This window comes from Protopterus annectens, chromosome 3.part1 (assembly GCF_019279795.1).
Source record: "Protopterus annectens isolate FY-2018-M chromosome 3.part1, PAN1.0, whole genome shotgun sequence".
NCBI lineage: Eukaryota > Metazoa > Chordata > Ceratodontiformes > Protopteridae > Protopterus > Protopterus annectens.
In genome coordinates this window covers 512,481,246-512,497,204 of record NC_056732.1, presented here as the reverse complement: position 1 = coordinate 512,497,204, position 15,959 = coordinate 512,481,246, and positions in this window count along the sequence as shown.

The following is a 15,959-nucleotide window of genomic DNA, read 5'->3' as shown; positions in this document are numbered from 1 at the left end:
AGATAGGCAGATTGATAGATAATAGATAGACAGGTAGATAAATAGATAGACAGACAGACAAACAGTTAGCTGTATAGAATGATTTGATTTATTTACTGCAGTTTGCTAACTAGGTATGTGGACTACTTATGTGACCTTTTTCAACCATGATCCAGGTCACAGAGGACTTAGATTAAATTAGTACAGAAAGGCAGTATTTTATGTAACAGGAACTACCGCCCCATTAGTTTGACGAGCCTGGTCTGCAAGGCTATGGAACGTATCATCATGGAGCTTATAAACAATGACATTGGTAATCTCCAAACTCTGGACCCCACCCAGTTCGGGTTTGTAAAAGGCAGCTCATGTCTCCTAAACCTGATAGACTTCTTTGAAGTGACCACCAAAGTCATAGATGAGGGTAAGGTGGTTCACACAGCCAATCTAGATCTCGCCAAGGCTTTCAATACCATCCCCCACTCTGGAATTATAGATAAACTCACTAAACTAGGTATAAATCCCTATGTCACAAGATGGGTTGCCAACTAGCTCACTGACAGAACCCACACTGTGAAAGTAGCAGACTCCAAATCTGACTTCAGACCAGTGACAAGTGGAGTACCACAGGGTTCAGTCCTGGGTCCTCTCCTGTTTGGTATCTACTTCTCTGAAGTACAGGCTAACACAGAAGGTCTTTGGCTAATGAAGTTTGCAGATGACTGCAAACTAGGAGCCATAATCGAAACTCTTAACAATGTGGACATCCTACAAAAGGGCCTCACTGAGACAGATGCCTGGTGTCAAAGCCATGGCCTCAAGCGCAATGCCATAAAGTGCATTGTCATCCCCTTTTGGTAAAACCTCTGTACCCATGAACTACCACATAGGCTGTAGTCTACTTTACACCAAAAGTGTGATAAGAGACCTTGGGACACAGGTGGACAGTAGTCTCTCCTTTGATAATCACTTCGCCACAGTAGTCGGGAAATCCTTCTATGTGGCACACCTCATCACAAAAGGTTTCTCATCCAGGAAAAAGGAGGTCATTGTTCCCCTCTACTCCTCACTCATTGGACTCATTATGCAATACAGCACCCCTTTTGGTATGTACCTCACAAGACATCTGCAACAACGGGAAAGGCCGTAGAAATACCTCACAAAGAGGATTACTGGCCTCAAACAGATGCCCTATGCAGACCATCTCAAAAAAGTCCAGCTTTACTCCGTCGCATATCGCCTACTCAGAGGTGATCTCTGCCTAATATACAAAGCTATGTCAGACCCAGAGCTGTTGGACATGCTCCACTTAAAGAAATCTCAATCCCTCCGAGCTACATGCTCTAGGGACCTAAACCTTGTCACAACAATAAACAGAACATGCTGGAGGGAAAGATTCCTGTCCCAGAGACTTTCCATACTCTGGAACAAACTATCTATATAAAAAAAAGTCTTTTCTGATGGAGGACAGCATTATGCTCAATTCTGGGGGTTAATTCTTGATCTGTTGATGCTGTTTTTCTCAAGCTACAAAGATTAGAAATATTTGCATGTCATACTTGTAGGAAATAAGGAAGATTTTTCTGAAGATTAGAGGAAGGAGATCAACAACACACATTACTAGGTTGAGATGAAGGAGGTTGTGAGTTAAATCATTCATAAATAGTGAGAAAAGCAAGGGACCTAATACATATGGGAGAGGGGTAGCTCATGGTACAGGCTGCTATACTGCAGTCCCTGATGAAAAAAAGAAACAAAATACTATTTTAATGACCTTATTTAAAGTTCAAAAGTCAACTATTTTGTTTTAATTAAAAATATTGGTTGACTTTCCAACTTTCTGTTTTGCTTCAGGTGCTCAGAACACTGTGCATGTACAGAGTTCAGAGGAGTTCATAGATATCAACAAAAGAAAAGAAAAGTTACAAAAAAAAGAAGAAATCACCTTACTGCACTTGCTCGGCTGTTTAACAAAAGCCTGACATTATGTTTATTCCAAGTGCAGAATAAGGTGACTGTGCCTTATTACAGTCTTCAATGGCAGATGTGTTACTAATAAAGCATGGACTGGTCTGCCGTATGCAGCAGCGAGGAGTCATTCCTAATGCCTCAAGCTGCCTGAGAATAAACATGAAAGAAGGAATTAATGGACAGTTACAGAGACATGAGCTTAGGAGCTTGTTCCTTAAATAGTATTTTTAAAAGCATTATTCCTGCCACTTCCAGCATGTAGGAAGGTAAGTATTTTTTTCATTTATTTAGGTGTGTGTGTGTGTGTGTGTGTGTGTGTGTGTGTGTGTGTGTGTGTGTGTGTGTGTGTGTGTGTGTGTGTGTGTGTGTATGTGTGTGTATGTGTGTGTGTGCATGCGCACGCATCAGGCATAGATGCTCTTAGCTATTTCTGATTTTCCAGAATGCCCCTTACTTTGCTGCATTAATTCTGGCCATCCTAGTGTCCCTGTCCATCACTGAGTCTATCTGCTACTCGTTCCTCCTCCAGACTTCTCCAAATGAACTGGGGCTGGCGTGTAAGTTAAAGCCATCTCGCAGGTGTTGCTGGCAACTGCTTCTGCTGCTGAGGAGCTTTATTATTACATAGCCTCTACTCACACTTCCACCCCTGCATTCAGTGACAATGTCCAAGGTCTATTCCCCTCTGAAGACCATGCCTCCCCTCAGCGACCATCTTCAACAAACACCTTACCCATGGGATGAGCATGCCCATCTCTCCCTGCCAGCACCTCAGATGCCCATGCTAATACTCAAACCTAGTTTACAAGGACCACATTTGAGACTTTATGCCTCTATTCTATAGCACTGGTTATTTTACTCAACATTTTTGTAAAATTTGTGATTATCAGGCAAATCAGTGACTATAGTCGGTAAATAATGATAAACATTTTACTTTTACGCTGAATACCTTTCAAAAAACATTTTAATACAACTCCTCTTATTCTACAAACTGTCTAAGCATATAAGGGCAATATCTATCCCTGATTTTTGTCCTCCATTATTTTTTGGCTTTCCCTTTCATTCTTGAACTAAGAGATTTCAGAGGTATGTGAGGGGTAGCAATTGATTGTTCACTCTATTCCACCAGCAGTGAATTGAGAAGATGCATTATTGTATGGCAGCTTATCTATTTATTCATTCATTTGATCACGATACAACATCCCAAGTGTAGAGTCACAGTCATACAAGTGTCTGTCATTGATGGTTATGTGTTTATGTGCATGTATGTGTGTGTGTGTGTGTGTGTGTGTGTGTGTGTGTGTGTGTGTGTGTGTGTGTGTGTGTCTGTGTGTGTGTGTCTGTGTGTGTGCATGCATGCATGCGTGCGTGTGTGTGTGTGTGTGTGTGTGTGTGTGTGTGTGTGTGTGTGTGTGTGTGTGTGTGTGTGTGTGTGTGTGTGTTGTATTGTATTTCAATTTGATTTCTTTGGCAATTACAGTCAGCAAATGATGCTTTAATTGTTGGTACAGGGGACTTTTTTGTGGGTAAAATGAATGCCAGTGCTGCCATTTGCTCAAGTTAAATACTTATTCTGACTTTGCAGAACCAGCATGCATTTATGTGAAGCTAACTGGAATGCATTACTGTGGTATTGCTTTTTCATATAAATAGACTTCTGGCATATACTCAGCAAACAAAGGGACTGCAACTGATGTCTGTGGGTGCTGTCTGCGGGTGACAATGTTTGTTTGGGAAGGGTTGCAATGTATCTAAAAGAAGCAAGTTGGCCATAATGTCTTTCACTTTCCATCATAGTCAGACATCAGCACTGTACACAATAAATGCCTGTCTGTGGAAAGCTGAGCAGGATGTGCATACAAAGGCATCTAATTATAAGGACAGTGGTGTAGAAAGCAACATTAGCATCGCTCATCTGGTCAGGATAAAATAGACAGGCCTTCATTGGTTCTGTTCAAGCAGCTTTATTATGTATAAACACATCAGGATTGAGGCTTAATAACTTTAAATTAGATAAACTATAAACAAACTAGCTATTACACTCATACATGCTCACTCTGTGGCTGCACTCTCAAAATGGCACTGATGCTAGCACATGCTTACTATTTATATGCACGTGCTGTCCTTGAAATGCTTCTTAAAAGTACAACACACACACACACACACACACACACACACACACACACACACACACACACACACACACACACACACACTATTCTACATCCTCCCTCTTTGAGAAATGAGTCATCCAGTATTGACAGCATTAATTGACATACAATTGATACAAATAATTCTTTGACATGCAATTATACAGAACTAAATACATATAGACAATTATGTCTAGGTTGCTGTGTATTTCACACTAGGTCAGGAAATACGACCAAATCGTGTGACATAAAAATTAGAATTAGGTCTAGCAACTGGGACTGTCTTTGCTGAATGTTCAACTTTGGGGGCATCAGGAACATCATCAGGAATGGAAGTAGAAGTTAGGACACGTTCTGCAATAGAAACATTGTCTGGATTGCTCTGAGATCTAGAGTCAATGATCAATGCTGCGGTATTGATTCTGAAACGGGAAGAAGATGTCTGTGATTTCTCCTGTACTCCACACCCTCAGATTCTACAAAGTAGGATCTCGGCTCGGAACATATACTTGTTACTTGACCAATCTGTTCGAAACCTTTCACCATTTGTATCCTTACTGTCTTTCCTTCTTTCAATGGACAATACATCTGCTCAATTTATCATAACGGGACTTCTGGAAAGAATGCTTTCTGAATAGTTGGGCTCTGATTTTTCTGTAGTTCTTTGCTTTAGGCTTCAACAAATTGGAACTGATAGACAATGTTGTTCTGGTTTGCTAGATAGAAGTCTCTGAGGAGGCAAGCCAAGTATAACATCATGGGGTATGTTTTTGAGACTGAGTAAATTCAAAAAGACATCAGTATTATCAGATTTCGACTTCTCTAATAACTGCTTTGCGCTCTGTACTGCACATTCAGCTAGTCCATTTGACTGTGGTTCCTCTGGACTACTAGTAACAAGAACAAAGTCCCATTCTTTTGCAAATTTTTGAAACAACTGACTGGTAAAATTGGGTACCATTGTCAGAAATAACTTTGTGTGGACTACCATGGACTGAGAAATGATGTTTCAACTTAGTGATAACAAAGTGGATGTTAGATTAGGTAGTAAATCAATCTCAAACCAGTCTGATTAAGAGTCTACCAACATGAAGTAATGCTGATTGTTCCACTTGAATATATCAGTGGCTACTGTTGACCAAGGTTGTTCAGGAACTTGACTTAACTGAAGTGGTTCTTACTGCAAATGCGGTTTAGTACTATTGCATATTGAACATGAAGAAAGTACTTCATCAGTATCTTTTGATAGAGACGGCCAAAATACCAGTCCTCTCACACTTCTTTTGGTAGATTTGGAACCTGGATGACCATGATGCAAAATCTGGATATATTCACATTGTAAGGAAACAGGAACAACAATTTTAGGATCGTTGAAAATAATCCCATCTTCCATCAATATCTCATCTCTGTAGGGTAAATAAGTTTGCACTTCAAGTGGTACACTAGATTGCTTTGACAGCTATCCAGCGTTAATGAAGTGGTTGAGCTTTTGCAAAACTGGGTCAGTCTTTGTAGGATCTTTCAGCTCATCAATTCTCGTGGTAGAAAAATGATGTATTTCCTTGACATCAAAAAGAAAATTATCTGCATTAATCTGTTCTGTTTTATTTCAGGGCAATCTGGTTAAGGTATCAGCCAGATAAAGGAGTATGCCTTTTGTATAGACCATTTTGAAGTCCTACTTTTGCAAATTGAGTGTCATTCTTTGTAATCTCGCTGGAGCTGAATGCATAGGCTTCTTTAAAATATTGACTAGAGGTTGGTGATCAATTTCAATCTGAATAGCTTCACCATAAATATAATCATGAAATTTTGAACATACAAATACTATTGCCAAAAGTTCTTTCTCAATTTGAGCATATTGTATTTCAGTTTGGGTAAGAGCTCTAGATGCATAGGCTTCTGGTCTGCCTTCTTGAAGAGTAACTGCACCATGACCAAATTTTGAAGCATCACAGGAAAAAGTTACTGGTACATCATAGTATCTTAATGTAGGTGGGGTGGTAATTTTCTGCTTAAGGTCTTCAAATGCTCTCTGGTCCTGTTCCAATCAAGGCCATGTAACATTTTTGCACATTAGCTCTCTCAAAGCTGCTGTCAATTCACTGAAGTCTGATATAAACTTGCCTAAATAATTGACCATACCAAGAAAATGTTTCAAAGCTTGAACATTATCTGGTGATGGCATCTCAAGAATGGCTGCTTGCTTGGATGGGTCTGGTCGCAAGCCAGTGCTAGTAAATAAATGACCTACATATGTGACTTCTGGTAGTCTGAATTTGCACTTTAGAAGATTGATCTTCAAGTTCAATTCACATGCTCTGTCTAGAACTTTCTTAAGGTTTCTGTCATGCTCTGCTTCACCATATAAATTACTACTATTATGACACAAGGTTAACCTGAAAAAATGTGCTCCCTTGCACGTTGAAAGACTTCACTTGCAGAATTTATTCCAAATGGCATCCTGAGGAATCTATATCTTCCAAATGGGGTACTGAAAGTAGTCAGTAGTAAAGATTTGTAATCAAGCATCACTTTCCAAAATTAACTTTTTGCATCCAAGACAGAAAAAACAGTAGCATTTGGTATCAAGGCTGCGACTTCCACAACTGTGTGCATAGGATGATGGCTCTTTAATGCTTTGTTCAAATCCCTTGGATCAATGTATATTCTGATTTCATCTGAGCCTTTTTTGTGGCCTGCTACCATGGATGACACCCCATTCAGTTGGTTCTGTAACTGGACAAATTACACCTTGCTGCGCCATTTTATCCAACTGAGCTTTGACTTTATCCTGCATAGCTATCAGAACTTTTCTTGCCAGTCTGACCACTGGACGTATCTCAGGGTCTAACTTCATAGAATACACAACTGGAAGTTCGTCTAACTTGTCATTGAAAACATCAGCATACTCTGAGAAAATACCTTCAGTAAAACTGGAACTAGGACATGTGCTTATATGATGAACTTCTTTGGTAAAGGAAAGCAGATTCATTCTCAAACAGTCTCTGTGACCCAATAATGACTGCACAGGTCTTTGGACTACATAGAATAACAAGCTGTAGTAGTTCCTAGCCAAATAACATGAAAGCACTACTGAGCCTTCGGTTTGAATTTATTATTTTTATTTTATTTATTTATTTTATTTGCATTTGTTTACCAGGCAGGTCCACTGGGCCAAAAGTATCCATTTTCAGTGGAAGCCCAGGGAGAAAAGCTCCACAATGAAATACAATACATACATTTGAATAACAACCAAAATGGCTACAACACAAGTTTTAAACAGCATACAAAGTTTTGAACAGAATACATAGTTTTTAACCAAGTAAGATGGCAAAGGGCCTGTAGATAATTCTGCCAGCTGACAGTACATGTTTACAAAGTACAGAATTAGATTATTATCCAGGGATGAAGGCGGTTTTTTGAAGGTAATATAGGATGAAGGTAGGAAAGGTGGGAGTAGTAGTAGGAGAGAGATAGTCAGTTGTGAGGAAATACCACATGAGCATAGCCACTAGGAGGAAATATGTTGTCCCAAAGATGTTTTGAAGAAAGAAGTATTAGTAGTGGATCTAAATGAAGGTGGGAGTGAGTTCCAAAGTCTAGCAGTGGAAAAGGAGTGGAGCAATTTACCAGTGGGAAGGTTAGGTTAGGGTGGTAAAGTGTAAATAGAGAAGAAAGGGCAGGGCAGCTGCATGGATTGAATATTAGTTTGTGGGCAGTGGCCAGCTGAATGTGTGTAAGATGATGAGGAAGTTCTAGCCAGTTTAGTTGTCAAACAGAGATACAGTGGTGAGATAGGTGTTATCCATTAGTGACAAACTTAGCAATTTTGTAACAGCAAGAGTCTAGTTTGGATTTAAGGCTGGCCTGTATGTTTGTAAAGAGCAGAGCACCATAAAGAATAGATGGTAGCAGGAAGGAGGAGGTGAGGGATAGTTTTGAGGAGTAGTTGAGGAGCGATTTGTGACAGTAAAGCATTCCTAGTTTCTGGTGTGGTTTTTTAATGTTGTTGAGAATATGCATGTCAAAAGTTAGGAGTTCATCTAAGGTGACACCTAGAAGTTTAGTATGTGTGACAACCTCGATGGTAGTATTATTTTGGGACAGAATAGAGAAAAAGAGTCTTTGTTTGTAGTAAAGGTCCTCTTAGGGGTGAATAGCATAAGCTTAGCTTTATTAGGGTTTAGGGAAAGGTGGTTGTTAGTCATCTATATTTTCATGGATGAAGTTTTAGGAGTTTGGTGGAGAGTTGGAAGTGCAGATAATAGTGGAATCGTCTGCATATTGGATGACTGTGCTTTCAATGAGAGAAGAGTGGAAGTCATTGATGAAGATGCTGAAAAGTATAGGCCCTAAAAGGGATCCTTGGGGAGCACCAGTAGTAGTATTGAGGAAAGGAGAAAAAGAGTGTTGCCATTTGGTAGCTTGTTGCCTATCGGTGAGGTAGTTAGAGAACTAGTGAAGTGTAGAGGTAGAGATTCCTAAGTTATACAGTTTTCTAAGATGGAGAGGGTGGGAGATAGTATCAAAGGCTTTGGAAAGGTCAAGAAACAGAGAGGAGACTAGTTTCCCGGCATCACGAGCCCAATTGACAGAATCACAGAAGGATATAAGAGCTGCGGTGGTACTATGTCCTGGTCTAAAACCATGTTGGGTTACTGACAGTAGGTTATTGTCAAGTAGATAGTTAAGCAGTTGGCTGTGAATGCTTTTTGTGAGGATCTTAGAGATAGGAGAGAGAATGGCAATGGGTTGAAAGTTGGAAATGTCAGTATTGTTTCCGCCTTTGTGCAGTGGGAGGATGAATGCTTTTTTCCAAATGGCAGGGACATAAGACTCTTGAATGGGCTTATTAAGAAGTAATCTGACTGGGTAGGCAATGGAATTTGCAGCTTTTTGAAGGAATTCTTGGGCAGGTTATCAGGGGCATTATTGCATGATTTCAGTCTTAGAAGTAGTTCCTTTACTGTGACAGTAGGGATAGGTGCTAGCAAGAATTTATGTGAATGGGGAATGGAGGTATTTGTAGTTGGAAGGTCAGAAAGGTTGGGATGATTTTTGAGGGAAGCCAGTGATGAAATTAGCTATGACATTTATGAAATATATGTTGAAAAGTGTGGCTATTTCAATAGTATTTTTTTCTGGATTTGGACAGGGGTTATTGTTTGATCCTGTGGATAGTAGTCTGTTGACTGAACTCCAGAAATGTTTTGAATTTGTTTTGCGCTGGTCTTGTAAGGTATGACAGTATTTTCTCTTTTATCTTTAATAGCTAGGCACTTTACTTGGTTGTGAAGGTGACTGTAGGTTATAAGGTCAAAGGATTTTTGTGCTTATGCCCAAGCTTCCAGGCTTTGTCTCTAGCAGCCATGTTCTGTTTGGTTACTCTAGTGAGCCACGGAGCGTGATTAGCTTTTACACATTTTAGCCAGTGAGGTGAGAGAATATTTAATATGTTGAGGAATGTATAGTTGAAAAATTCTACTGTGTCATCAAGGGGAAGTATTTTTAAGGGATCTTGTCTGATGTTGTTTAAAGAATCATTAAAGGTTGTAGGGCAAAAATGTGATAAGTCTCTAGTGTTTCTATAGTGATGTCTATTTAATGTTGGTGTGGTGTTACATATTATAAAGGCAGGTAAGTGGTCACTGATACTGTTTGAGAGAGTTCCTGCAGTGGAGATTTTATTGGGGTCAGAGACCATGATCCAATCTAAGATTGTCCCACAGTTGTTGTTTCTATTGGGTTTGGTGATACCAGCGATTAGCTGGGTGTAGTTATATAGGTTGATGTTAGTGGAAGAGTGCTGCTGTGAGACATCTTACCAATTAATATTAACATCACCAAGAATTATTGCTTCTATAGTTATGTTGTTGGATGTCCAAGCTAGGATTTCCTCTAAAGTGGAAATATTATTGCCAGGGAAGTGTACAGGGCAATGATGCAGAGGTTTTTACTTTCATTAAGGTTTAGAAAGGCTATAAGGATTTCTACTGTAGAGAAGTTAGGTATGGGTGAGTTGTATGAGACAATGCTGAAGGTATGAGGGTAGATCAGCATTACCCCTCCACCTTTTTTCCATGGTATATCAGAATGCAGGCATGCAAAACCAGGGGGAAGGAATTCTTAGTTTTTATTATATGGTTTAGCCAGGTTTCTGTAGTGGCAATAATGCTGGGCCTGCTATGTGTTATCCAGGCATGGAAGTCAGAGATTTTGTTTTGTATACTTTGCAGGTTAATTGTAGTTAGGTTTAGAGATTTGTAGGGGCTACAAGGTTGGTAGGGGAGGAAAGAGGACCTGAATCAGGATGGATGCCACCACTTAGGGTTAGTTTGGAGTGTTTAAGTAGGGTAGTAGTGAGTTCTTGTTTCTTTTTATGCTATGGTGGGGGTAGGTGGGATGGTTTATTCTATCTTTATCATTTAGGAGGAGGATTTTTAGTTTAAAACAGAGAATGTTGCCTTTTTTGTATGGGTTAGATGATATATTAGAGAATGAATTGAGAGGTGGACTTTGAGTGGAGGTTATGGAAGTGGGTTTGTGGTAAACATTGCTCATTTGTAGTGGGATACGTTGTAGTAGAAGGATTAAAGGTAACAGGAGACTGAAAGATGTCAGTTTATACATAGTTGGCATTTTGTTATGGTGGTTGTAAAGAGGCGGAGTTATAGGTTAGCAGATGTGAAGTTACTATGTGATGTATAAAAAGTAGTGAGGGCAGAGATGGAGAGTAGATGTAATTGTTAATAGTAGGATAAACACGTGGGTGTTACTGAGCAAACTGTGTGTTTGTGGAAGGGAACAGTGATTGGATGGGAGTTAATGATGGGAGGAGTTAGGTGAGAATAAATGTAATTGAAGTGAGGGTGGGTGGGAATGGGGATAGGGTCAGGGAGTGGAGTGAGCCTGAGCATAGCAAGGGCAAATGGAGTGGTTAGAACTGTGGGAAAGTGGAGAGGTTTGAAGAAAAAATATCTGGATTGTAGGAAATCAGATTACAGAGATTGAGCACAGGAACAGTGTGTATAAGGGGTGTAAAAACAAGATATGTGAACTGTAAAGCATCTAAATGTGGGGTCAAGCTAAAGTAATAGGTACTAACAGAGGGCTATTATTGGTTCTGGAAAGTCAATTATAATCTTAAGTCACAAAAAGTGTAGTTAAATTATAAATCCTATGACACTAAAAGAAAAATGTAGTTAAAGTGGCAAAGGGAAATTCAGATAGTGGGCTGGAATGATTTCACAAGAACTGGGGAGGACTACTGAATAGGGTTGAAAAGGTAGTGTGCACACCATAGCTAGTACTTTTAATTGCAAGCTAGAAATTCTTTACCTCCATAAGCAACATGTTTTGCACAACTGGCCAAATTAAGTTGCTCACCAGCTCTCACCTTAGCAAACGTATCTGTTGACATAACATTACACTTTGAACTAGTGTCTACTTTGAGCTCTGTGGTTTTACCATTGATCAGGATAGTACAAAACACTTCATTCTTTGACAATAAATTTACTGCATCAACCTTTTCACCAATTACGGATTCACTATCTATGTAGAAAGTAGAGTTGCAACTCTCTATATGATCAACTTGCATTTTAAGTGACCTTTCTTTATAACTGTGTGAGGTTTACTTGATTTGCAAAACTTTTGAAAATGGTTCAATTTTTTAGATTTGTGGCTTTGCTGACCAAATGCTAAGCATTTTTTTCTTTTAGGCTCATGATTGACACCACAATTGTGACAATTAACAGTAGAGCTTGATTTGGGTTTTGCTGACTCACCCTTGTATTGCACTGAATATGTCCTTTTCCTAAAACTTGCTGGAAAACTACAGCTTTTGTCTGGGGAGCCTGCAGGGGTAGCAGGTGCCATGTGTTTAGGCCTGCTTCTGCTAGCCATGCATTGCATGTTGTCTACATTTCCTCTGGAGCCTACTAAAACCATACTCTTATTACTTGCAAGCATACTTGTGTGGATCTAGGACTATTCACTTAAAGCACATTTCACTGAATCATACTTCACTGAAAGACATTAGATTCCTAAATATAATAGTAAATTAGTGGGGGGGGGGGCTTCACCCCCCCACACCCACCAAAATGGGGGGCTGTGCCCTCCCACCCCCCAACTATTTATTCTAACTCCAGGGTCGCACCACAGTGGGGAGAAGGGCATATACATTTCTTTCAGTGAAATGTGATTCAGTGAAATGTGCTTTCAGTGAATAGTCCTAGACCCACTTGTGTGCCTTTCTGTAACCTCATGGATACAACAAATCTCAATAGCTTTGCTCAGCTTTAAATCACTATCATGAAGCAAAATCTTTCTCACAGCAGCACTGTTAATATCACAAACAAGCTTGTCCTTTATTAACTCATCTTTTAAGTCACCAAATCTGCACGGTTTAGCTTTGTTTCTCAGGCCAGTAATATAAGCTGCAAAAGTTTTGCCTGCTTTTTGATCTCTTGTATAAAACAAATGCCTCTCCAATGTAATATTTGCCTGAGGGTTACACATTTCCCTGAATTTATGTTTCAGACACTCAGGGTCTTCCCTTAATTCAGCCTGTACAACAATATAATTTTCACCTTCTCCCTTATATACTGCTGGTGCATACGCAAATGAATGCTCTCTTTCAATGGCCTCTGACCCAGCTAGGTTTAGCAGAATGAATGTCTTGGTGCATGCATCTTTGTCAGAATAAGCTGCTTGTATAAAAATATCGTATCTTTGCTCACATATTCTCCAATTCTCTGCAATATTCTGATCAAATACAAGTAGTGATGGCTTTCAAAATCCTTCTGTCATGCCAACAAATTACAGTAAAACACAATGCAACCCAAGTCCACTTTTAACTGTACAAACCTTCACACTTGCGCATATGCCTGAAATTTATGTCAGTATTTGTAACTATGCCCAATAGCACAAGTCTATGAATAACTGAACTTTGCAAAATAGATCTCCTAGGCAAAAAAATATTCTTGAAATTACTGTACTGTAAGAAATCCCCTCTTATCAATGTAAGAAACATTTAAAAATAACTGCACCATGCAAATAAACTGGGCAGAAAAACATTTCGAAGTAACTGCATTTTGCAAATAAACAGTACACAGCACACTGAAACTTTCCTCAAAATGGATGTTGTTGTTGTCTTTCGGCTTTTCCCAGTTAGGGGTCACCACAGCAGAAGAGGAGAACCTCTTGCTGTGAGGCAACAATGCTACCGCTACACCACCGCAGAATAAGTCTGTGCAGTGCAAGAGACACTCTGTAATGGCGGCACTCTGTGAATAGACACACCCAGAACAAGAAACTTTTCAAAATGGCTGTATTTTGATTGCACTTTATGAAATAGTTGCACTTTGCACACAATAAACTCTTGGTGAAAAAAATGCACAGTAATAAGTACACACTGTAAGCACTTTTACACATTTTGAAATACTTCAAATAACTCTGGTTATGCCCTGAATAGCTTCAATCAATGCAAATAGTAGTCTATGCCACAATATAGTACTTTGCCAAAAAACATGCCATCACCTTGCTTTCTTTATGCTTAATGTGCCATTTTTGCCCATTATTATATTAATTTTGCTTGTTCAATCTTTTTCATGCCCGTTGTACTTTTCTTATACTTGCACTTGTTTGTTTTGTAATCCTGAGGTAATTCCAACCCCCTTATGTGCTTTTTGGATAATCATTTTATCAAATATCTTAATTTTAAACATTTTGTTTAATTATTAAACTTTTTGTGCCTCTCACTTGCTTAATAATGTGGTTTGTGCCCTTGTAATGCCTCATTTTATCTTTTTTTAATAAATAAATAATTCCTGCAAGTTTTCATTACCTTTTGTTCATTTCTGGCCCTTTTTTGTACCTGGTTCTCTTAGTTTATCTTCACTGTTAACTCTGTACTTCATAACTCTGGAAAGCAGCCTCTGGAATCCCGGTTTTGACAACATATTGGTCGTCTAGTCAGGACATAATAGACGAGCCTCTGTGGGTTCTGTTTAAGCAGCTTTATTCTGTACAAACACATCAGGACTGAGGCTTAATAAGTTTAACTTGGATAAACTATAAACAAACTAGCTATTACACTCATACATTCTCACTCTCTGGCTGCACTCTCAAAATGGCACTGAAGCTAGCACATGCTTACTATTTATATGCATGTGCTGTCCTTGAAATGCTTCTTAAAGGTACAACACACACACACACACACACACACACACACACACACACACACACACACACACACACACACACACACACACACACACACACACACACACTATTCTACAATTAGTATTTCACAAGGCTTGGTTCTCTGGTTGAGTTTTTGGATGTGATTCTTTCTGTGAAGAGTCTGCATGCTCTCCATAACTGTCTGTGTGAGTTTTATCAGGGTGTTCTGGTTTCTTCACCAAACCCGATACTGTATAATGTATGTCTGTGGTCTTTTGCCCAGGCTATCACCAGTGGGGTACACAGAGAAAAACTCTCTTTTTTTTTGACCGGCATAAAGGCAAGTATATCCCAAGATAGGATTTATATATATCCTTGCATGCATTTGTCTTCTCAGTTTATAGGAAACTACTATTTTGTTGGATTTGAACATTAAACTTTGGACACAACTTATGTTTTTCTTGAAAGAAAACATAAGATTGAAGTATTTTCTTTACTCATGATTTTTGTTCAGGTCATCATTGGATCAAAAGGTTGGAAAAAAGCTCAAAGAAACACCTCAGTGTCTCTATTCCCCTATGACTTCTGAAATCCTATCAGCCTCTAAATATCTGTTTAATCCATTTACCTCCTCCAGATTAATGACAACGCAGTCTTGGCAAGTTAGGGTGTCTTAAAATAATGGAGAAAAATGCCAACACATACGGGAAAGTATGACATAAGAAAAATAATCTATCTGGATGATGTAGGCCCAGGACATGGGGAAGAGGGGAGAGGTATTAGGTTGTACAAAGGTGGCCAGTGTGCTATGTGGGTGGAGGGGTTCAAGTCAATAAAATGACTAGAATGAGTTCATAGGTAGGTTCATAGGTAGGTACTAGGCTATCGGCCCTAGGGCCCATACAAGCCTAGCCAAAAAATATACCCTAGCTTTCGCCACCCAAGAAAATTATTTTCCTGTGCCCCTGTCGAGCAGAGTCACAGAAGTGATCCCCGGGGTGAATTTCCCATTTCCCATCCAATCATCAAGATTTTTCTTGAAGAGTGCTAATGAGGAGCTCTGTTTGACATAGATAGGTAGTCTGTTCCAGAGTATGGGAAGTCTCTGGGACAGGAATCTATCCCTCCAGCATGTTCTGTTTATTGTGGTGACAAGGTTAAGGTCCCTAGAGCATGTAGCTCGGAGGGATTGGGATTTCTTTAAGTGGAGCATGTCCAACAGCTCTGGGTTTGACATAGCTTTGTATGTTAGGCAGAGATCGCCCCTGAGTAGGCGATATGCGATGGAGTAAAGCTGTAGTTTTTTCAGACGGTCTGCATAGGGCATCAGTTTGAGGCCAGTAATCCTCTTTGTGAGGTATTTCTGTGGTCTTTCCAGTTGTTGTAGATGTCTTGTAAGGTACATACCAAAAGGGGCATTGTACTCTATAATGGGTCCAATGAGTGATGAGTAGAGGGGAACAATGACCTCTTTTTTTCTGGATGAGAATCCTTTTGTGATGAGATGAGCCACGTAGAAGGATTTCCTGACCACTGTGGCAATGTGATTATCAAAGGAGAGACTACTGTCCACCTGTGTCCCAAGGTCTCTTATCACATTTTCAGCATTAAGTAGACTACCAGCTATGTGATAGTTCATGGGTACAGAGTTTTTACCAAAGGGGATGACAATACACT